This window comes from Phyllobates terribilis, unplaced genomic scaffold (assembly GCF_046119375.1).
Source record: "Phyllobates terribilis strain yellow unplaced genomic scaffold, ASM4611937v1 Scaffold_2__4_contigs__length_985480577, whole genome shotgun sequence".
Classification (NCBI taxonomy): Eukaryota; Metazoa; Chordata; class Amphibia; order Anura; family Dendrobatidae; genus Phyllobates; species Phyllobates terribilis.
The window spans coordinates 545,530,297-545,553,440 of NW_027362762.1; positions in this window are offsets into that span (position 1 = coordinate 545,530,297).

A 23,144-nucleotide genomic window follows, 5' to 3' on the forward strand; every position below is an offset into this window, starting at 1 on the left:
AGGAGTGTCTAGGATGGCGGGAGGCAGTTCACATCTAAGCAACAGCTCTGGGAGGGTATTCTGTCCTCATGCAAAACAATTGAAGCAGAAACCATCCAAAACCTGACAAATTCAATGAATGAGAGAGTTTAGAAGCTCCTTTCGAACAAGGGGTCCTATGTGCAAATGTAACATCACCTACAATAAAGTTTTGAGTTGAAAACTGTTTGATTTCAGTTTGTAATAACCTGCTAATGCTTATAGTTTCAAAAATGACCATTTTTTTGTTCTTTATTAAAATGAAAAGGTTGAAAACTCTGCTGTGCATAATAATTTGGAACATGCATTTTGAGTGCAGTTTGAGTGTTTTATTTTTTTTTTAAAATACTGTTATCATAGGCAGTTTGTACAAAAACCTTTCAATTGTACTCTAATAGTTTTTTGACTGGAAAATTACAATGACTGCAATTCATATAGGTAATTTGGGAAAATCTGAGAAAATATTATTTGCATAATAATTTGGAACACAGTGTATATATATATATATATATATATATATATATATATATATATATATATATATATATTATCCATTTATCTATCTGTTAAATAGAAAGTCCTCCGGTTCGCAGCCAGGTTAACATAAGTCCGTAAATAATGGTTGCCATGGGCAACGGCCGCTTAGGGCCACTTAGGGCCTGACGGGTGCAGAGCCTTCTCAGGCATGGGTTCAGCTACACACAGGCCCGCCGAGCAGATCCCAACACTGAACAATGCAGGGTTTTTAAAGGACCTGTGGCAAAAGCCACTGGAAAACCCGGGTTGGAGGGATGAGGCCGCCCCACTGCCTTCCTGTAGCCTCCTCCAAGAAATGAAGGCCCTGCCGGGTTTTACTGATCTGCCTTAGCCAGATAGCCTGACCAGGTCAATGATCACCTTCATTCCTGCATTGCAGCCGCAGGTGTGTCTGTGACTGCAATGCACTTCAATGGGTTTAATAGGTCTCTGTACACATTCTGGGGGACATATATCGTCCCTCGTATAGGAACCCCATCACTGCCTCACATATCCCCCCTCTGTTGAAACTTGTGGGGTTGAACATTTGTCACCATACAGGGTGCACGGGACAGGGCATCCGCGTTTGCCTGCGACTTCCCAGGGCGATGTTCTACATTGAAACTGAAATTTTTGCAGTGACAGAAACCACCTGGTGACTCGCGCATTCCTCTCCTTGGCGTTCCTCATCCTTACCAAGGGTGAGTGGTCCGTCACCAAGTGGAACTTACGCCCGAGTAAATAATAGTGTAGCGATTCCAAGGCCCACTTAATAGCCAAACACTCTTTCTCTACCACGCTGTAGCTTTTCTCTGCAGGGATAAGTTTTCTACTCAAGTAGGTGACCGGGTGCCCTTCACCATTCACTTTTTGTGACAATACCGCCCCTAGGCCTACCTCCGAGGCATCTGTCTGTACAATGAAGGTTTCCTTGAAGTTGGGGTTGATGAGGACCGGCTGTCCACACAGGGCCAACTTCATGGACTGAAAGGCTTCTTCTGCCTGAGGGTTCCACCAAACCATTACCGATTTTTTTCCTTTCAAGAGATCAGTCAGGGCCGCTGTTCTCCCAGCAAAATTAGGTATAAATCATTGGTAATACCCAAGGATGCCAAGGAACTCCCTCACCTGCTTTGTACTTGACGGTTTAGGCCAGTTTTTTATGGCCTCGACATTATTGATTTGGGGTTTGATAACTCCTCGGCCAATCACATACCCCAAATATTGGGCTTCCTCTTGCCCTATCGCACATTTTTTGGGGGTTTGCCGTTAACCGCTGTGGCTGTGAGAGAATTCAGCACCGCTTGTACCTGGGATAAGTGCGTATGCCAGTCGGTGCTAAAGATGATAATATCATCTAGATACTCGGACGCGTACTCCTGATGAGGTTTGAGCACTATGTTCATCAACCTCTGGAATGTAGCCAGGGCCCCATGTAACCCAAAAGGTAAGACCACATAGTGATATAGACCCACCGGAATTATGAAGGCAGTCTTTTCCTTCGCCGATTCCGTGAGAGGTACCTGCCAGTAACCCTTGGTGAGATCGAGCGTAGTAAAGTACTGGGCCTGCCCCAGTCTATCAATCAGCTCATCCACCCTGGGCATTGGATATAGGTCAAATTTCGACACTTTATTTAATTTCTGGAAATCGTTACAGAAGCGGAACAATCCGTCGGGTTTCGGAATCAGTACGATGGGGCTAGCCCACTCACTCCTCGATGACGCCTAACTGGAGCATTTGTTTTACCTCAGCCGTGATGGCTTGCCTCCGGGCTTCGGGTTCCCCGGTACGGTCTCATTCGTACCCTTACCCCAGGTTCGGTGACAATGTCATGTTGGAGAACTGTAGTCCTACCCAGTAGCTCTGAGAACACGTCGGTATTCTGCTGCACCAGGAAGCGAGCCTCCCATCGCTGCTGTTTAGTGAGAGCATCACTTATCCTGACCTCTACCCCGGACGCATCCATGGCTGAGGGTAGAGAATTCTCTGGCTGCATGCCCGAAGTGACGTCAGTAACTAAACACTCTCGATCTTTCCAAGGTTTTAGCAGGTTTACATGATAAAGCTGCTCCGGTTTCCTCCTTCCGGGCTGATACACCTAGTAATTTACCTCCCCCACCTTTTCTCAAACCTCATATGGCCCTTGCCACTTGGCCATGAGCTTACTCTCGGCTGTGGGTACCAGTACTAACACCCGACCTTGTTAAAAGACCTGACTGTGGCTCTTTTATTATATGTGCGCCTCTGTGATGCCTGGGCGTCTAACAGATGTTCTTTCACAATGGGCATGACCGCCGCGATCCGATCCTGCATACTAGCCACGTGTTCAATTATACTCCTATGTGGAGTCAGTTCCCACGTCTCTTTGGCTACGTCCCACAGACCCCTAGAGTGTCTGCCATACAATAACTCAAAGGGAGAAAACCCTGTGGAAGCCTGGGGTACCTCACAGACGGCAAACATCAAATAGGGTAGCAACAAGTCCCAATCCCTTCCGTCCTTAGAAACCACCTTTTTTACGATGGACTTGAGGGTTTTATTGAACCCTTCTACTAGCCCGTCGGTTTGAGGGTGGTACACCGAGGTGCGCAATTGTTTTATTTTTAGCAGTTTGCACAGTTCCCTCGTTACCTTGGACATAAAAGGGGTCACTTGATCCATCAGGATCTCCTTAGGTAGCCCAAGGCGACAGAACATGACAAACAGTTCCCGTGCAATCAGTTTCGCCGAGGTGTGGCTTAGCGTTATAGCCTCCGGGTACCGGGTAGCATAGTCGACAACCACAAGTATATGTTGGTGGCCACGAGCAGATTTTACAATGGGCCCTACCAAGTCCATTGCAATTGGCTCAAAAGGTACCTCAATCACTGGCAGAGGTACCAATGGGCTACGGAAACTGGAGGTGGGTGTGGTCAGCTGACATTCGGGGCAGGATTCGCAGTAATTTTGGACCTCCGTGTAAATCCCATGCAAAAACAACCGCTAAAAGATACGTTCTTGCGTCTTTTTAACCCCTAAGTGCCCACCCAGCAGGTGTGTGTGTGTGCCATCTCCAGAACTGCCGGCGGTACAACTGAGGTACCACTAACTGTTCCACGACCTCGTCCCTGATTTTGTCTACCCTATAGAGCAACTCACCATTGACTACCATGGGTGGAAATACAGAATCTGCACCGCGTTGTTGAGCTATGCCATATACCTCTAACACCATTTCCCGCGCCTGGGTCAGGGTCGGATCCTGCAGCTGAGCGGTCCCAAACGTGCCCCGGGACACTTTCAGCTCGGGGATCGATGGGGTCTCCTCGACCTCTCCTGCCAGCACATATAGGGGATGCCTATCTGGATCACACTCTGTCCCTAGGTTGGACACCCTTACGGCAGGTACCCCTGACTCTGGTTCGTCGGGTACAGCGCCTGTAATAAATTTTACTGAGGGAGAGTGGATTTTGTTTTCCCACGGAGTCCAGAACAGGGGCAAGTCTCTTCCCAACACAGTCCCATAGGGAAGAGTTTTTACCACCCCACCACATGTTTTATATCGTCACATAGCATGGACAAAACTACCTCCGCTGTTGGGTACTTTCAGAGGTCCCCATGGATACACACAACCCCGACTTTCCGTCCACTGGGGTTGTCTCCTGCCACCAGCGACCCATGTACCAAAGTCACTAGGCTCCCCGAGTCTAGGAGGGCCTCTGTGCAGTACCCATTAACCAGTACCTGACACAGTTGGGGTTCTCTGTCCGAGGGGTCGGCACTCACAGTGCAGACAGCCTGGGCATACATTGAGACCCAGCGGTTATACCCGCAGTCCATGGGCTCGGCAGTCAGGGGGCAGTTAGCAAACACATGTCCCGGCCCCTGACACCGCCAGCACCTAATGGTGGGGGTACTGTTAGTTCTTATGACCGTTTGGGAGGGAACCGGTCTCCTGCTACTTTCACTCCAGGGTTCCCCTTCAGCACGGGTACGGTGCTGACTGTGTTCAGAAGAGGGACGCGACCCCCTTCCCGGTTCCTGGGTTGGCAGATATCGGCGTGATAGCTGCGAGGGGGCGGAGTCCCGGATAAAGTCCTGAGTGGCCGAGTAGTGCTCGATCAGGCTGACCACCTGGTTGGGGGTGCCGGGGTCCCCTTGCCCCACCCAACATTGGATAGCGGCCGGCAGAGTCCTCACCAGCCGGTCTACCACCACCCTCTCCACCATCTGAGCTGGAGTCAAAGACTCAGGCTGGAGCCACCTATTGACCAGATGCAAAAGGTCATAAACCTGAGACCGGGCGGGTCGGGTTTCCAGAAAGGCCCATGAAAACACGCGCTGAGCCCTCACGTACTTATTGTTAGAACCCTCTTGTTTGTTTTTCTATCTTGTGGTTTTCGGTCATGTCACCATCTGCCTTTATATTGCAGCCCCGCCCTCCTGGCTGTGCTGGACTTCAGTGTTCTACTGTCTCTCTAGCCTGGTGCTTCTGTGCCTTTCTCTGTCAAGTTCGCTTGGTCCTCTGGGACCTCTAGTACTTTTTGTCAGTTTGTCTTTTTGTGCTCTGCAACAACTTTTGTTTAGGAGATGTTCCATTTTTGTCCCAGTCCTTAGTTCATTTAGGGACCCCTCCCTTAATTCTATAGGTCTTCGTTCAGACTAGCCGAGGACTAAGGTGGGTCTGTTCACAAGGAACAGGCAGCCCGCTACATCGTAGGGATTCAGCTTAGTCTTACTGTAGGGACAGCTTTCCCCTATCTTTCCTTAGTACATGTTGCAGATCATAACAGTAAGTCCAGCCCAAAAAACTAAGAGGAAAGAAATTCGGGGAACAGTATGGTATCCGTCCAGGATTTGGCTTAACGCCTGCAGGGATTGTCTCTGGAGGTGGCCGAGCCCCAGCAACACGTGAGTAGCTGTCCTGGAGCGCATTTTGTCGAACCCAAGGTATTACTGCCTGATGTTTTTTATGGTAAATAGCAAGATTTTTTTTCCTTTAAAAATGCTTGCTTGTTATATTTTCGCTTGAGACCAAGATACTCTGGGAATGAATCACAGTGCATTGGTTTTATTATGTCACTTTTGCGCAAAGAACCACAGGAGTGGGCCTTTTCTCTCCAGCCTAATGATCCGTGTTTAAGGTCTGTTGAAGAATTTTTTTCTGCTATGGGGCTATTATATGACGATCCTGATCGAATCTCATCTGCTGAATCAGAACTTAGACGTTTGAATCAGGGGTCAGATGATGTTGAAAATTATTGCACACACTTCAGGAGATGGGCTTCAGAAGTTAAGTGGAATGATTCGGCGCTGAGATGTTTATTTCTTGCTGGTCTAAGTGATAGGGTTAAGGATTTGCTAATTGCATTCCCTGCACGTGAGACTCTGCAGGAACCTATGCAGTTAGCTGTTCGTATAGACAGAAGACTGAGGTGCAGGCTCAATGAGGTAAAGATTCCTGTAATGTCAGGTCCTAGTCCCGAGAAAATCTGCTCTGACGGTGGGGAACCAACGGAGGTTGGGGGGATGTCACTCCGCTCTCAGGAAAAAGACCGGAGATTCGCCAAGGGATTGTGTCTTTATTGTGGTAAAGCTGACCATTTGATTAAGTATTGTGAGCGTCGTTTAAGCAAAGTAAAAAAGAAAAAGGTCAGTTACGCCCGTATAGCTTGTTTACACTCTGCAGGAGTATTTCTTTCTGGGAGTACTACTCTGCAGGGAGATTTGATTGAATTTCAAGTATTTGTGGATTGTGGTTCAACACCTAATGTGATTGATAAAGGGTTTTTGGAAAACCTTAAATTGAAATCCAAACCTTTGTCATCACCTATTTCTGTGGTTGCAATTGATAACACTCCTTTGAAATGTATTACTCACAAGACTGCTGCATTTCCTCTCACTATCAATGGAGTTCATCAAGAAATTTTGGACTTGGTTGTATTAGATAATTTACCCTCTCCGGTCATTCTAGGTTTGCCTTGGTTAAGACTGCACAATCCTTTATTGGACTGGTCTACTAATGTGATTAAGTCTTGGAGTCCGAAGTGCTATGATAAATGTTGTAATGCGGCTGTGGAAAAAGTGGAATTACCTGTACCTATTCAAGATTTTTGGAGGGTTTTTTCGGAGGAGGAGTCGCAAGTTTTACCTCCTCATAGGGATTATGATTGCACCATTGAGTTTGTTCCGGGTGCTACTCTTCCCAAAAGTCGCTTGTTTAATCTGACTATACCTGAAAGAAAGGCCTTGGAGGAGTACATGCAGACTAGCCTGGCTGCTGGTCACATTAGACCTTCTAAGTCACGTGTGGCAGTTGGATTCTTCTTTGTTAAAAAAAAGGACGGTGGTTTACGTCCATGTCTGGATTTTCGTGAAATTAATAAGATTACTGTACGCAATTCCTACCAATTGCCGTTAATTCCTGACTTGTTTAACCAGTTAGTGGGAGCCAAGTGGTTCTCCAAAATTGATCTCCGAGGGGCATACAATTTGTTACGTGTGAAGGAGGGTGATGAATGGAAAACTGCTTTTAACACTCTGGTAGGTCATTTTGAGAATCTGGTGATGCCTTTTGGTCTTACCAATGCACCTGCATTTTTTCAGAACCTTATTAATGACATCCTGAGACCTCTGATTGGTAAGAATGTGGTTGTGTATTTGGATGACATTTTGATTTATTCACCAGATCTAGAGTCCCATTGGAAGAGTGTACGTGAAGTTTTGCAGTTTTTGAGTGATAATTCACTCTTTGCTAAGCTGGAGAAATGTGAGTTCGCTGTGTAGAAAATTAGTTTTTTCGGCTACATTGTCTCCAGCGAGGGCTTTGAGATGGACCCTGTGAAGGTTCAGGCTGTGCAGGAATGGCCTAGGCCTATTGGTTTGAAATCTATACAGAGGTTTTTGGGTTTTGCAATTATTACAGGAAATTCATTAAGAATTTTTCTGTAATTGTTAAACCTCTAACCGATCTCACCAGGAAAGGTGCGAATACGGCCCAGTGGACTACTGAGGCCATTGAAGCGTTTGAGTATCTCAAAGAGAGGTTCAGTTCTGGCCCCATCCTTATGCAGCCTGATGAGACCAAGCCTTTTTTGGTCAAGGTCGATGCTTCATCGGTGGGGGTCGGAGCAGTTTTGTCTCAGGAGAACAAGGGTGGAGTACATCCTTGTGCCTTCTTTTCGAAAAAAATTTCGGAAACCGAACTGAATTATGATGTTGGAAATCGGGAGTTGCTGGCTCTTAAATTCGCGTTTGAACATTGGCGTCATTTTTTGGAAGGCGCTAGATTTCCTATTCAGGTTTTCACAGATCATAAGAATTTGATCTATCTGGATGCTGCCAAGCGCTTGAATGCCCGTCAAGCTAGGTGGGTACTTATTTTTTCTCGGTTACCTATATCCCTGGTACTAAGAATGTTAAATCCGATGCTTTATCTCGCAGCTTCTCTTCTACGATCAGTGCCGAAGAGGAGGAGAGCATTTTACAGAAAGGAGTTGTGGTGGCGGCTTTGGACTCCGTTTTGGAGAATGGGATTCTGAAAGCTCAAGATGATGCTCCATCTAACACTCCCCATGGGAGGTTGTTCGTGCCTAGAGCCTTTAGGAGAGATTTGTTTGTGGAGTGTCATGAGTCTCGGTTGGCAGGTCATCCACGAATTTCGGAGATTAAGAGACTGATCAGTCGCAGTTTTTGGTGGCCTAGATGGCAGAAGGAAGTCATCAAGTGGGTGCGACAGTGTACTGTGTGCGCTAGGTCAAAGGCTTCACATACTCCTGCTGCGGGGTTGCTTTGCCCTCTGGAGGTTCCTAGTGCGCCTTGGACTCATCTCACTATGGATTTTATTACTGATCTTCCTGTGTCCGAGGGTTTTACTGTCATCTGGGTGGTCATGGACCGTTTTAGTAAGATGTGTCATTTGGTTCTATTCATTAAGTTGCCCTGCGCAAAGACACTCGCTAAGGCATTTGTTAAGGAGATTGTCAAGCTCCATGGCGTTCCCACGGATATTGTTTCTGATAGAGGACCTCAGTTTGTGACTCGCTTTTGGCGTGCTTTTTGTGACAGGTTGGAAGTCCATTTGTCATTTTCGTCTGGTTATCATCCTGAGTCTAAAGGACAGACTGAAAGAAAGAACCAGGATGTTGAACAGTTTTTGCTTTGTTTTGTGGTGGACAATCAAGAGGTGTGGTCTGAGTTTCTGCCTCTCGCAGAATTTGCTCTTAGCAATCATACATCCTCCTCTGCTGGGTGTTCTCCTTTTTTTTGTTGTACCGGGAGACATCAGGCTTTTGGTTCGTTCTCCAAATTGGGGTCGGCGGTGCTGGAGGAGGAGAATTTTTCCGGTGATTTGGAGAGAGTATGGACTAATGTATGTTGTAACCTTCAAGAGGCTAACAAAAAGTCCAAGAAGTATTTTGAAAGGAAACGTAAACAAGTTTTGTTTACTGTGGGTGACATGGTTTGGTTGTCCTCGAAGAACCTGCGGTTGAGGATTCCCTCTAAAAAACTGGGTCCTAAGTTTGTGGGTCCATTTAAAGTGCTTCAGGTTGTTAACCAGTCTGCTGTTAGGTTGGATGTCCCTACTTCCTGGAAGATTAATCCTGTGTTTCTTGTTTCATTGTTGAAAAAGGCTGATGTATCAGATAGGGACACCACTGTCACAGTTCCTCCTGTGGTGGAAGACAGCGAATATGAAATTTCTCATATCTTGAATACTAGATGGCATAGAGGGAGATTGCAGTATCTTGTCTCCTGGAAGGGTTTCGGTCCCGAAGACAACTCCTGGGTAAGGACGGATGAAGTCTCTGCTCCTAGGCTTGTTAAAGCTTTCCACAGGAGGTTTCCAGATAGGCCTGGCCCTGGTGGATCTGGAGGATCCTCATAAAAGAGGGGGTACTGTTAGAACCCTCCTGTTTGTTTTTTCTATCTTGTGGTTTGCGGTCATGTGACCATCTGCCTTTATATTCCAGCTCCGCCCTCCTGGCTGTGCTGGACTTCAGTGTTCTACTGTCTCTCTAGCCTGGTGCTTCTGTGCTTTTCTCTGTCAAGTTCGCTTGGTCCTCTGGGACCTCTAGTACTTTTTGTCAGTTTGTCTTTTTGTGCTCTGCAACAACTTCTGTTTAGGAGGTGTCCCATTTTTGTCCCAGTCATTAGTTCATTTAGGGACCCCTCCCTTAATTCTATAGATCTTTGTTCAGACTAGCCAAGGACTAAGGCGGGTCTGTTCACAAGGAACAGGCAGCCCGCTACACCGTAGGGATTCAGCTTAGTCTTATTGTAGGGACAGCTTTCCCCTATCTTTCCTTAGTACATGTTGCAGATCATAACACGTATTGACCCCCAGCCGAGCATGGATCTCACCTTTGAGCCTCTGGTAGTCCTGGGCTTCCTCCCAACTGAGGTCAAAGTAGGCCTTCTGGGCATCGCCGACCAAAAATGAAGCCACCCCTTCCACCCACTGGCCGGCTGGTAGGTTTTCCTGCTCTGCTGTGCATTCGTAGATGGTCAGGAAGGCTTCCACGTCGTCCTCCGGTCCCATCTTCCTCATCGCTGAGCGAACCTTGTCCCGGGCCTCAAGACGTTCCAGAATCGGTGTTGTGGCCTTTCCCGCAGGGCAGCAATCTGTTACAGCAACAGTTCATTTGTTTTTTGCTGCTGCGGGTACAATAGCAGCTACTGCTGATTATGCTGCTGCTCCCATTCCTGCTGTTGCCGCTGGAGACTCAGGTGCTGCTCCTACTGTTGACGTTGGTGACTCTGGTGCTGCTCCTGCTGTTGCTGCTGAGACTGCAGCTGCTGCTGGGTGAGTACCAGCCGCTTTAACAGCTCCTCCATTTTGTACACAGGGTGGGGCTGAAAGGTGGCAGGCCGGATTGTGGTCATGCAGCTGCCGGTGGGGTATGCCTCAGTCACAATGCCTGTATTCTCCCCCAAGCTGTAAGGCAGCGGTGTTTACACCGTGCAGTAACTGAGGCAGTGACCCAAGCAAGTCCAACATAAACAGCTTTTATTCAGCAATTTGAAGGTAAACAGAAAGTCCTCCGGTTCGCAGCCGGGTTAACATAAGTCCATAAATAACGGTTGCCGTGGGCAACGGCCACACCGGGCCGCTTAGAGCCTGATGGGTGCAGAGCCTTCACAGGCGTGGGTTCAGCTACACACAGGCCCGCAGAGCTTTCCTGCTATGCTCCTAGCAGGTCCCAACACTGAACAACACTAATCCTTAATACAGGGTTTTTAACTTACCGGGGACGTATTAGTACGCATATTTGCGTACTGCCCGTTCAGTGAGGGCTGCTGCGCTGATCCCTCACTGAACGGAGCACATGTCAGCTGATTCTTACAGCTGACATGTGCCCGCAACAGCCGCGGGTGGAATCGCGATCCACCCGCGGCTGTTAACATGTTAAATGCCGCTGTCAATCTCCGACAGCAGCATTTAACGCGCGCTTCCAGGTAGCGCGTCATAAGCCCCGCCCACCGGCGACCCCGTCACGTGATCGCGGGTCGCCGATGGGCGTGCATGACAACCCAGGGTCTGCAGCAGATGCCTGTGGTTGTCATGATCTTGTCGCTATGAGCGCCACCTAGTGGTCGGCGCTCATAGCACAGGACCATTTCTGCTGCATGCATGGGACCTGCTCGGATAGTTGCTGCTTCTAGTCTCCTATGGAGACTATAGAAGCATGCAAAAAGTAAAAAAAAAAAGTTTTTAAAAATATATATAAAAAAAAAATAGATAAAAGTTTAAATCACCCCCCTTTCACCCCATTCAAAATAAAATATATAAAAAAAAAATCCACATACACATATTTGCTATCGCCGCATTCAGAATCGCCCGATCTATCAATATAAAGAAAGAATTAATCCGATCGGTAAACGGCGTAACGAGAAAAAAATTCTAAACGCCAGAATTACGTTTTTTGGTCTCCGCAAAAATGCAATAAAATGCAATAACGGGCGATCAAAACATCGGATCTACCCCAAATGTTATCAATAAAAACGTCAGCCCGGCACGCAAAAAATAAGCCATCAACCAGCCCCAGATCACGAAAAATGGAGACGCTACGGGTCTTAGAAAATGGCGCTATTTTTTTAATTTTTTTTTTACCAAATTTTGGAATTTTTTTTCACCACTTAAATATAAAAGAACCTATACATGTTTGGTGTCTATGAACTCGTAATGACCTGTAGAATAAGAAGGGCAGGTCAGTTTTAGTATTCAGTGAACGTGGTAAGAAAAATAAATAAAAAACAACTGTGGTATTGCACTTTTTTTGCAATTTTACCGCACGTGGAATTTTTTTCCCGTTTTCCCGGACAGGATATGGTAAAACTAGTAATGGCGTTGAAAAGTACAACTCGTCTCGCAAAAAATAAGCCCTCACATGGCCATATTGACCAAAAAATAAAAACGCTATGGCTCTGGGAACAAGGGGAGCAAAAACGAAAATGCAAAAACGGAAAATGCTCCGGGGCTTAAGGGGTTAAAGGACCAGTGGCAAAAGCCACTGGAAAACCCGGGTTGGAGGGAGGATGCCGCCACACTGCCTTCCTGTAGCCTTCTCAAAGAAATGAAGGCCCTGCCGGGTTTTACTAATCAGCCTTAGCCAGATAGACTGACCAGGTCAATGCTCACTTTCATTCCTGCATTGCAGGCGTGTCTGTGACTGCAATGCACTTCAATGGGTTTAATAGGCCTCTGTACACATTATGAGGGATATATATCGTCCCTCGTATACGATCCCCGTCACTGCCTCATACCATCCATAATTCTATTATCTATCTATCAATATATCTATCTATCAATATACACTGCTCAAAAAAATAAAGGGAACACTTAAACAACACAATGTAACTCCAAGTCAAAAACACTTCTGTGAAATCTACCTGTCCAGTTATGAAGCAACACTGTTTGTGAATCAATTTCTCCTGCTGTTGTGCAAATGGAAAACACTACTGGTAGAATTGATAGGCAATTAGCAAGACACCCCTTATAAAAGATTGGTTTTGCAGGTGGTGACCACAGACCATTTCTCTGTTCTCATCCCTTTTGGCTGTTGTTTTGGTCACTTTTTCATTTTGCCATTGCTCTCACCCCTAGAGGTACAGTAGCATGAGGCGGTGTCTACAGTAGAACCCACAGAAGTTGCTCAGGTAGTGCAGTTTATCCAGGATGGCACATTAGTGGAAGCTGTGGCAAGAAGGGTAGCTGTGTCTGTCAGCACAGTGTCCGGGGCATGGAGCAGATACCAGGAGATGTGGAGGGCAAGAATCCAGCAGTAGGACCATTACCTCCTCTTTTGTACAAGAAGGAACAGGAGGAACACTGCCAGAGCCCTGCAAAATGACCTCCAGCAGGCCACAAATGTGCATGTGTCTGCACAAACGGTTAGAGCATAGGGCAAGAGTGGCGACTTTGCCAATCCTGGTGTTCTGTGGCAAATGCCAAGCGTCCTGCATGGTGTTGAGCTGTGAGCACAACCCCCATCTGTGGAGGTCGGGCCCTCATACCACCCTCATGGAGTCGGTTTCTAACCGTTTGTGCAGACACTTGCACATTTGTGGCCTGCTGGAGGTCAAATTGCAGGGCTCTGGCAGTGCTCTTCATGTTCCTCCTTGCACAAAGGCGGAGGTAGCGGTCCTGCTGCTGGGTTGTTGCCCTCCTACAGCCCCCTCCACATCTCCTGGTGTACTGGCCTGTCTGCTGGTAGTGCCTCCAGCCTCTGGACACTACGCTGACAGACACAGCAAACCTTCTTGCCACAGCTCGCATTGATGTGCCATCCTGGATGAGCTGCACTACCTGAGCAACTTCTGTGGGTTGTAGAGTCCATCTCATGCTACCACGAGTGTGAAAGCACAACCAACATTCAAAAGTGACCAAAACATCAGCCAGAAAGCATTGGTACTGAGATGTTGTCTGTGGTCCCCACCTGCAGAACCACTCCTTTATTGAGGTTGTCTTGATAATTGCCAATAATTTCCATCTATTGTCTATTCCATTTGCATAATAGCATGTGAAATTGATTGTCAATCAGTGTTGCTTCCTAAGTGGACAGTTTGATTTCACAGAAGTTTGATTTACTTGGAGTTATATTCTGTTGTTTAAGTGTTCCCTTTATTTTTTTGAGCAGTGTATGTATATCTATATATCTATCTATTATCTATCTTACATAGATAATTAGATAGTCTATCTATCCATATATCTATTTATCTACTGAGCTATATATCTATTTAATAATAATAATATTTTTTATTTATATAGCGTCAACATATTCCGCAGCACTTTATAATTAAGTAGGGACTAGTGATGAGCGAGCACTAAAATGCTCAGGTACTCATTGGTCGAGTCAAGCAAATTGTAATGCTCGGGTGCTTGGTCCGAGCAAAGAGCCCAATGTAAGTCTATGGGAAACTCGAACATTTTTCAGGCGCCCCCCCAGATGGTCTGCAGAGGGCCTAAAAATTGACCAAATCGATGGGAACAGTGCTCAAATGACATGGGAACAGCATGGTGAAGACCCCTAGAAGCATTTCTGACTCCCAGGTCACTGCTGTCAACAACGTTGTCAGAGTTTTACGCCACTTTTACGGACTCACAATAAAACATACAAAAACGAAACAAAATGAATTTTCCTGGGAAAAATGTTAAGGAACATCCTTTCCAATGTAATGACTTGTATATAAGGCAAAATAAATATTCAAAAACAAAAATACTCCTTCACACCTTGGGCTATGTTCACACGTAGCGTTTTTGATGCGTTTTTGCACTTTTGCATTGCTTTCAACGGTGAAAAATGCATTCACCAGTAAATGTCATTTTAACATTTTACTACCTTATCTTGCATGTGGTGGGTGAGTCATCATCAGACACAACGTGTTTCATTTATGAAAAACACAATTTTTATTTTTACTTTAATTTTATTTTCATCAGGTGGCCCTTAGTATTTTTAAAGTACCAGCAGTCAGCTATGCTTTGTTGTTACCATTATTAAAGAGTGGGTCTCCTATACTGTTATTGCATATGCAGTGACTGCAAGGGTTGCCAAAAATTTAGAGGCACTCCAATACCCCTTTGAAGAGACAAGAGAAGGGTCTCAGTAAAAAAAAATGTCCTCATTATAAAGGAGTGGGTCTCCTGTAGTGGCAATGCCCATGCAGTGACTACAAAGGCTGCCAAAATTTGGGAAAAACCCCAATAACAATTTAACGACACATAGAGGTGGGCCACAGTAATGACATGTTCCCATTAGAAAGGAGCGGGTCTGCTATCCAGTTATAGGGTATGCAGTGAGTACAATGGCTACCAAGATTTGGGAAAAGCCCCAATAACAATTTAAAGACACAAAGAGCTGGGCTTCAGTAACGACATGTTCCCATTAGAAAGGAGCGGTTTTGCTATCCAGCTGCAAGGTATGCAGTGAGTCCAACGGCTGCCAGAATTTAAGAAAAACCCCAATAACAATTTAAAGACACATAGAGCTGGGCCTCAGTAACGACATGTTCCCATTAGAAAGGAGCTGGTCTGCTATACAGTTATATGGTATGCAGCGAGTCCAGCAGCTGCCAACATTTAGGAAAAATCCCAATAACAATTTAAAGACACATAAAGGTGGGCCATAGTAACGACATGTTCCCATTAGAAAGAAGCGGGTCTGCTATACAGTTACAGTGTATGCAGTGAGTCCAGTAGCTGCCAAAATTTAGGAAAAACACAATAACAATATAAAGACACATAGAGCTGGGCCACAGTAATGATATGTTCCCATTAGAAAGGAGCGGGTCTGCTATGGAGTTATAGGGTATGCAGTGAGTCCAATATCTGCCAAAATTTTGGAAAAACCCCAATAACAATTTAACGGCACATAGAGGTGGGCCACAGTAACGACATGTTCCCATTAGAAAGGAGCGGGTCTGCTATCCAGTTATAGGGTATGCAGTGAGTCCAATGGCTGCCAAAATTTATTAAAAACTTCAAAAACAATTTAAAGACACATTGAGGTGGGCCTCAGTAATAACATGTTCCAATTAGAAAGGAGCATGTCTACTATACAGTTATAGGGTATGCAGTGAGTCCAATGGATTCCAAACTTTAGGAAAAACCCCAATAACAATTTAAAGACACAAAGAGCTTGGCCTCAGTAATGACATGTTCCCATTGGAAAGAAGCGGTTTTGCTATCCAGTTATAAGGTAGGCAGTGAGTCCAACGGCTGCCAGAATTTAAGAAAAACCCCAATAACAATTTAAAGATACATAGAGCTGGACCTCAGTAGCAACATGTTCCCATTAAAAAAGAGCGGGTCTGCTATACAGTTATAGGGTATGCAGTGAGTCCAGCAGCTGCCAACATTTAGGAAAAATCCCAATAACAATTTAAAGACACATAAAGGTGGTCTACAGTAACGATATGTTCCCATTAGAAAGAAGCGGGTCTGCTATACAGTTATAGGGTATGCAGTGAGTCCAACGGCTGCCAGAATTTAAGAAAAACCCCAATAACAATTTAAAGATACATAGAGCTGGACCTCAGTAGCAACATGTTCCCATTAAAAAAGAGCGGGTCTGCTATACAGTTATAGGGTATGCAGTGAGTCCAGCAGCTGCCAACATTTAGGAAAAATCCCAATAACAATTTAAAGACACATAAAGGTGGTCTACAGTAACGATATGTTCCCATTAGAAAGAAGCGGGTCTGCTATACAGTTATAGGGTATGCAGTGAGTCCAACGGCTGCCAAAATTTATTAAAAACTCCAAAAACAATTTAAAGACACATTGAGGTGGGCCTCAGTAATGACATGTTCCAATTAGAAAGGAGCATGTCTACTATACAGTTATAGGGTATGCAGTGAGTCCAACAGATTCCAAAATTTAGGAAAAACCCCAATAACAATTTAAAGACACATTGAGGTGGGCCTCAGAAACGACATGTTCCCATTAGAAAGGAGCGGGTCTGCTATACAGTTATAGTGTATGCAGTGAGTCCAATAGCTGCCAAGATTTAGGAAAAACCCCAATAACAATATAAAGACTTAAAGAGTTGGGGCACAGTAACGATATGTTCCTATTAGAAAGGAGCAGGTCTGCTATACAGTTATAGGGTATGCAGTGAGTACAATGGCTACCAAGATTTGGGAAAAGCCCCAATAACAATTTAAAGACACAAAGAGCTGGGCTTCAGTAACGACATGTTCCCATTAGAAAGGAGCGGTTTTGCTATCCAGCTGCAAGGTATGCAGTGAGTCCAACGGCTGCCAGAATTTAAGAAAAACCCCAATAACAATTTAAAGACACATAGAGCTGGGCCTCAGTAAGGACATGTTCCCATTAGAAAGGTGCTGGTCTGCTATACAGTTATATGGTATGCAGCGAGTCCAGCAGCTGCCAACATTTAGGAAAAATCCCAATAACAATTTAAAGACACATAAAGGTGGGCCATAGTAACGACATGTTCCCATTAGAAAGAAGCGAGTCTGCTATACAGTTACAGTGTATGCAGTGAGTCCAGTAGCTGCCAAAATTTAGGAAAAACACAATAACAATATAAAGACACAAAGAGCTGGGCCACAGTAATGATATGTTCCCATTAGAAAGGAGCGGGTCTGCTATGGAGTTATAGGGTATGCAGTGAGTCCAATATCTGCCAAAATTTTGGAAAAACCCCAATAACAATTTAACGGCACATAGAGGTGGGCCACAGTAACGACATGTTCCCATTAGAAAGGAGCGGGTCTGCTATCCAGTTATAGGGTATGCAGTGAGTCCAATGGCTGCCAAAATTTATTAAAAACTTCAAAAACAATTTAAAGACACATTGAGGTGGGCCTCAGTAATAACATGTTCCAATTAGAAAGGAGCATGTCTACTATACAGTTATAGGGTATGCAGTGAGTTCAATGGAATCCAAAATTTAGGAAAAACCCCAATAACAATTTAAAGACACAAAGAGCTTGGCCTCAGTAATGACATGTTCCCATTGGAAAGAAGCAGTTTTGCTATCCAGTTATAAGGTAGGCAGTGAGTCCAACGGCTGCCAGAATTTAAGAAAAACCCCAATAACAATTTAAAGAAACATAGAGCTGGACCTCAGTAGCAACATGTTCCCATTAAAAAGGTGCGGGTCTGCTATACAGTTATAGGGTATGCAGTGAGTCCAGCAGCTGCCAACATTTAGGAAAAATCCCAATAACAATTTAAAGACACATAAAGGTGGTCTACAGTAACGATATGTTCCCATTAGAAAGAAGCGGGTCTGCTATACAGTTAAAGGGTATGCAGTGAGTCCAACGGCTGTCAAAATTTATTAAAAACTCCAAAAACAATTTAAAGACACATTGAGGTGGGCCTCAGTAATGACATGTTCCAATTAGAAAGGAGCATGTCTACTATACAGTTATAGGGTATGCAGTGAGTCCAACAGATTCCAAAATTTAGGAAAAACCCCAATAACAATTTAAAGACACATTGAGGTGGGCCTCAGAAACGACATGTTCACATTAGAAAGGAGCGGGTCTGCTATACAGTTATAGTGTATGCAGTGAGTCCAATAGCTGCCAAGATTTAGGAAAAACCCCAATAACAATATAAAGACTTAAAGAGCTGGGCCACAGTAACGAGATGTTCCTATTAGAAAGGAGCAGGTCTGCTATACAGTTATAGAGTATGCAGTGAGTCCAATGGCTGCCAAAATTTAGGAAAAACTCAATAACAATTTAAAGACACATATAGCTGGGCCTCAGTAACGACATGTTCCCATTAGAAAGGAGCTGGTCTGCTATACAGTTATAGAGTATGCAGCGAGTCCAGTAGCTGCCAACATTTAGGAAAAATCCCAATAACAATTTAAAGACACATAAAGGTGGGCCACAGTAAGGACATGTTCCCATTAGAAAGGAGCGGGTCTGGAATACAGTTATAGGGTATGCAGTGAGTCCAACAGCTGCCAAAATTTATTAAAAACCCCAATAACAATTTAAAGACACATTGAGGTGGGCCTCAGTAATGACATGTTCCAATTAGAAAGGAGGGTGTCTGCTATACAGTTATTGGGTATGCAGTGAGTACAGAGGCTGCCAAAATTTAGGAAAAACCCAATAATAATTTAAAGACACATAGAGCTGGGCCACAGTAACAACATGTTCCCATTAGAGAGGAGTGGGCCTCCCATACTTTTCTTTCAGTGACTGCAATGGCTGCCAAAAATTTGGAGGCACTCCAATGCCCCTTGCAAGAGATGTAGAGGTAGGAGGACCTCCTGAAAACAATGTTCCCATTATTAGGAAGTGGGTCTCCCATACTGTTTGCCTATGCAGTGAATGCAACGGCTAGCAAAAATTTAGAGGCACTCCAATGCCCCTTTCAAGAGACGTAGAGGTCGGAGGGCCTCCTGAAAACAATGTTCCCATTATTAGGAATTGGGTCTCCCATACTGTGTGCTTATGAAGTGAATGCAACGGCTGCCAAAAATTTGGAGGCGTAGATATGGTGTTATGGTGGTGATATGGTGGTGGAGAATGAGGAGAAGGAGGAGGACAAGATCAAATAGACAAAATCAGGAAGCGTATATCCATGTCTGAGTGTGAAGACAGAGGTGCTTGGGAATAGTTAGACCTCCCAAAAAAAAGACACTATATTTGAGTTTATGTTACGCTGCCATCATTCGGTGGTGTTGAGAAGTCTGGCCCAATTCAGCCATTGTTAATTTTTAAAAGAATCAGCTTGTCAGCATTTTCAGTTGACAGGCGGATGCGCCTATCAGTTATAATTCCACGAGTGGCACTAAAAACCTGCTCTAACAAAATACTAGTGGCAGGGCAGGCCAGGACCTCCAAGGCATAGAGAGCCAGTTCATATCACGTTGCCAGTTTTTTCCTGCCTGTTGTGGTGCTACGCCTCCCTCCCCCTGTGCGCTGCTGCCCTCGCTCTGCATTTCCCCCTGCCAGGTTAGGTCAGTTACTATATCATCCTCCACTTCATCTTCCACTTCCGCACCCTGGTCCTCCTCATGATTTTCTGCAATTGTGTCTCATCATCATCATCCATCTCTTGCGACAGTAATTGCACTTTCCCACCGTCGCCTTCATATGACCGTGCCTGCTCAAATATTTGGGCATTGCTACACGCGTTCTCCTCTTCACCCGCTTGAAGCTGGCTGGGCAAGAAGCCTGAATCTATAAATGGAAAAGTGAACAGCTCTTCGGAGTGTCCAAGTGTGGGATCAGTTGTCGCCAGGCACTCGGCATGGTGGGAGGAAGGAGGATCGGGGTGAGGAATATGTGATCCAGACTCACGGCTACTGAGACTTGACCGTGTGGAAGACGGTGGTGGTGGCAAAGTGACGGGAAGCATTATCTGCCTTCCAACCACCAACCTTTTGACACTACTCTGTGTTCAATAGTGGTGTTCTGTGGTCCCTTAGTAATTGGGACAGGAATGTCGAGCGACAAGATGTGGGTGTTTGTTGTGGAACAATTTCAGCTTGCCCATGGCCACGACCTCGGCATCAGCCTCTGCATGCACCATCACCATCACGTTCACTTCCCCGTCCTTTGACATGCACCTTGCCCATTTTAAATGGAAGACAATATTTTCCACGTTCAATAGAAATTGCTGATTTTGGAACACAGTTATATGTGATACATCTGACAGAGTACTGTGAATAGCTTTACCAACACATTGCAACAAAATGAAAATGGAAGCAAGAAATGGTTGATTTTGGAACGCAGTTATATGTGATACGTCTGACGGAGAACCATGTTTTTAAATAGCAGGCCTGCAGTTTACTAATGCTATTCTTCACAGAGACCTCATGTGAAAAGCTCGACCGACAACACTGCAACAAAATGGAAATGGAAGCCAGAAATGGCTGATTTTGGAATGCAGTTATATGTGATACATCTGACAGAGTACTGGCGCGCCCCCTAGGACCGTGGGGTAATCGCCACCGGGTCGGTCGGTTCCTTGGGATAGTCACGGGGGGAGTGACCCAGTTCGGGTCCTGATTGAGACCACTGGGGCCGTTGGTGATGCAGCTGGGATAGATTTGCTCCCCACGGGTAGAGCGGGGCCCCAGGACTACCGGTACGGTTTATGTTGGGGATTTTGAATGTTGGGGTGCAGGACTGAGGGTGCAGAAAATGACCAAACGACACAGGAATGGTGTTTCCTCTGCCTTTACTTGTTGTTAGTGTTGAGCGAACATGCTCGACACTGCTCGGTACTCGCCCGAGCATCACGCTACTCGGGATGTTCGGTGAGCACCGAGCATTTCCGGGTTACTCGGGCTGGAGCTCGGGTCTCCGTCCTGCATTTTTGGCACTCTTTACAAAGCCTATGAACATGCAGGGATTGCCAGCCAGTTACTGTAATGCCACAGCCATTTTGGTTGTGGGCATTACATTGATTGGCTGGCCGCACAGCGTCACCTCGAGTATTTAAAACCAGGCGCCGCCATCTTGGACACAGACGGCTGGGATCAGACAGTGTAGGGACAGCGCTGCTGATTTAGGGAGAGATATATACTGCGAAATAGTTAGTGTAGGGTCTTTAAAGGCTGCCAGATCAAACAAACAGTCCTTCTCAGGACTAATATCCATCCCAGATATCAGGCAGGCAGGCAGGAAGGCTGTATAGGAGACGCATTGGTTATACCAGCAAACGCTGCATTACAGTCCTGTGTGCTCCTGTTGCTGAAATTGCTGGACTTAGCTCCAGGTCTCGGGGGCCAGGAAAAATCCTTTTTTTTCCCTCCTTCACACTGTACAAATACCCGTCTTATTAAGCTTTTGGTGTCCCCCCCCCAAAAAAAAAAAAAAGTGTGTCTGTGACAGTTCAGACACAAATATATCTGTTTAAAATAGTCTGGTGTAGGACAGAGAAACAGAAGTGTGGTTTTGCAGTTCCATGGTTCAAACCTCTGTATTATCCACTTTTGGGCCATTTGTGCCTAAAAAAAAAAAACAGTTTGAGTGTGTCGCTCATTGTTCAGCCGCAAATATATATCTTTAAAAAAGTTTGGTATACACCAGTAAATTATAACTGTGGCTTTGCTGTTCCACGGTAAAAAATATCTCTATTATTCTGCTTTTGGCATTTTTTGCCGTAAAAAAAAAAACTGTAATAGTTTCTCCCTGATTGTTCAGACACAAATATATCTGTTGAAAATAGTCTGGTGTAGGCCAGAGAAACAGAAGTGTGGTTTTGCAGTTCCACGGTTCAAACCTCTGTATTATCCACTTTTGGGCCATTTGTATCTAAAAAAAAAATAGTTTGAGTGTGTCGCTCACTGTTCAGCCGCAAATATATATATTTAAAAAAGTCTGGTATACACCAGTAAATTATAACTGTGGTTTTGCTGTTCCACAGTAAAAAATCTCTATTATCCTGCTTTTGGCATTTTTTGCCGTAAAAAAAAAAACGCTAATAGTGTCTCCCTGATTGTTCAGACACAAATATATCTGTTGAAAATAGTCTGGGCCATTTGTATCTAAAAAAAAAAAGTTTGAGTGTGTCGCTCACTATTCAGCCGCAAATATATATATTTAAAAAAGTCTGGTATACACTAGCAAATAGTGTTGAGCATTCCGATACTGAAATATCGGGTATCAGCCGAAATTCGCGGTTTCGGAATTCCGATACTTAATTCCGATACTTTTAGAATATCGGATACCGGAATCGGAAGTTCCCATAATGCAATGAGCCAGTTTCATTTTATTCAGCCATTGCGGATCCTAAGAAGTGTGGGCACATCCTGTTAGGCATGTAGGCATGTTAACTAATGGCATGGCTGTGATTGGCTGCTGAAATTATGTCATGATGTACTATAAAAGCCGCCGCCGCCATTTTGAGCTCACTCTGCTGTGAATTCAGTTAGGGATAGGACACTGTTGTTCTGAGGGACAGTTTTAGCTACCTATTTGCTCTATTCTGCTTTACCCAAGCTACTTTATAGATCGCTGTGCCTTGCAGCGCTAGTGCACTGTTCTCTGTGGTGTTCACCGCTGTCTGCAAGGTCTCTGTGTGTGAGTGCAGCTCACGCTGTAGTGTGTGCTTCAGCCACGTCTAGTTGAAGTGCGCTCAGCGTGCGTCACTGCCTCATACATTGTCCTTTTTTGCTAATTGATCATTTTTCCTGATTTCTCCTATTAGTGTGGTGGTTCCATCCATATTCAGCTACATTGGTTCCAAACACACTATATAGGAGTAGATAGAGAAGTTTTATTTTGTCTTGCAGCGCTAGTGCACAGTACTCTGGATCTGCACTGTTCACAGCTGTCTGCAAGGTCTCTGTGTGTGAGTGCAGCTCACGCTGTAGTGTGTGCTTCAGCCACGTCTGGTTGTAGTGCGCTCAGCGTGCATCTCTGCCTCATACATAGTCCTTTTTTGCTAATTGATCATTTTTCCTGATTTCTCCTATTAGTGTGGTGGTTCCATCCATATTAAGCTACGTTGGTTCCAAACACACTAAATAGGAGTAGATAGAGTAGTTTTTTTTTGTCTTGCAGCGCTAGTGCACAGTGCTCTGCATCTGCACTGTTCACGGCTGTCTGCAAGGTCTGTGTGTGTGAGTGCAGTTCACGCTGTAGTGTGTGCTTCAGCCACTTCTGGTTGTAGTGCGCTCAGCATG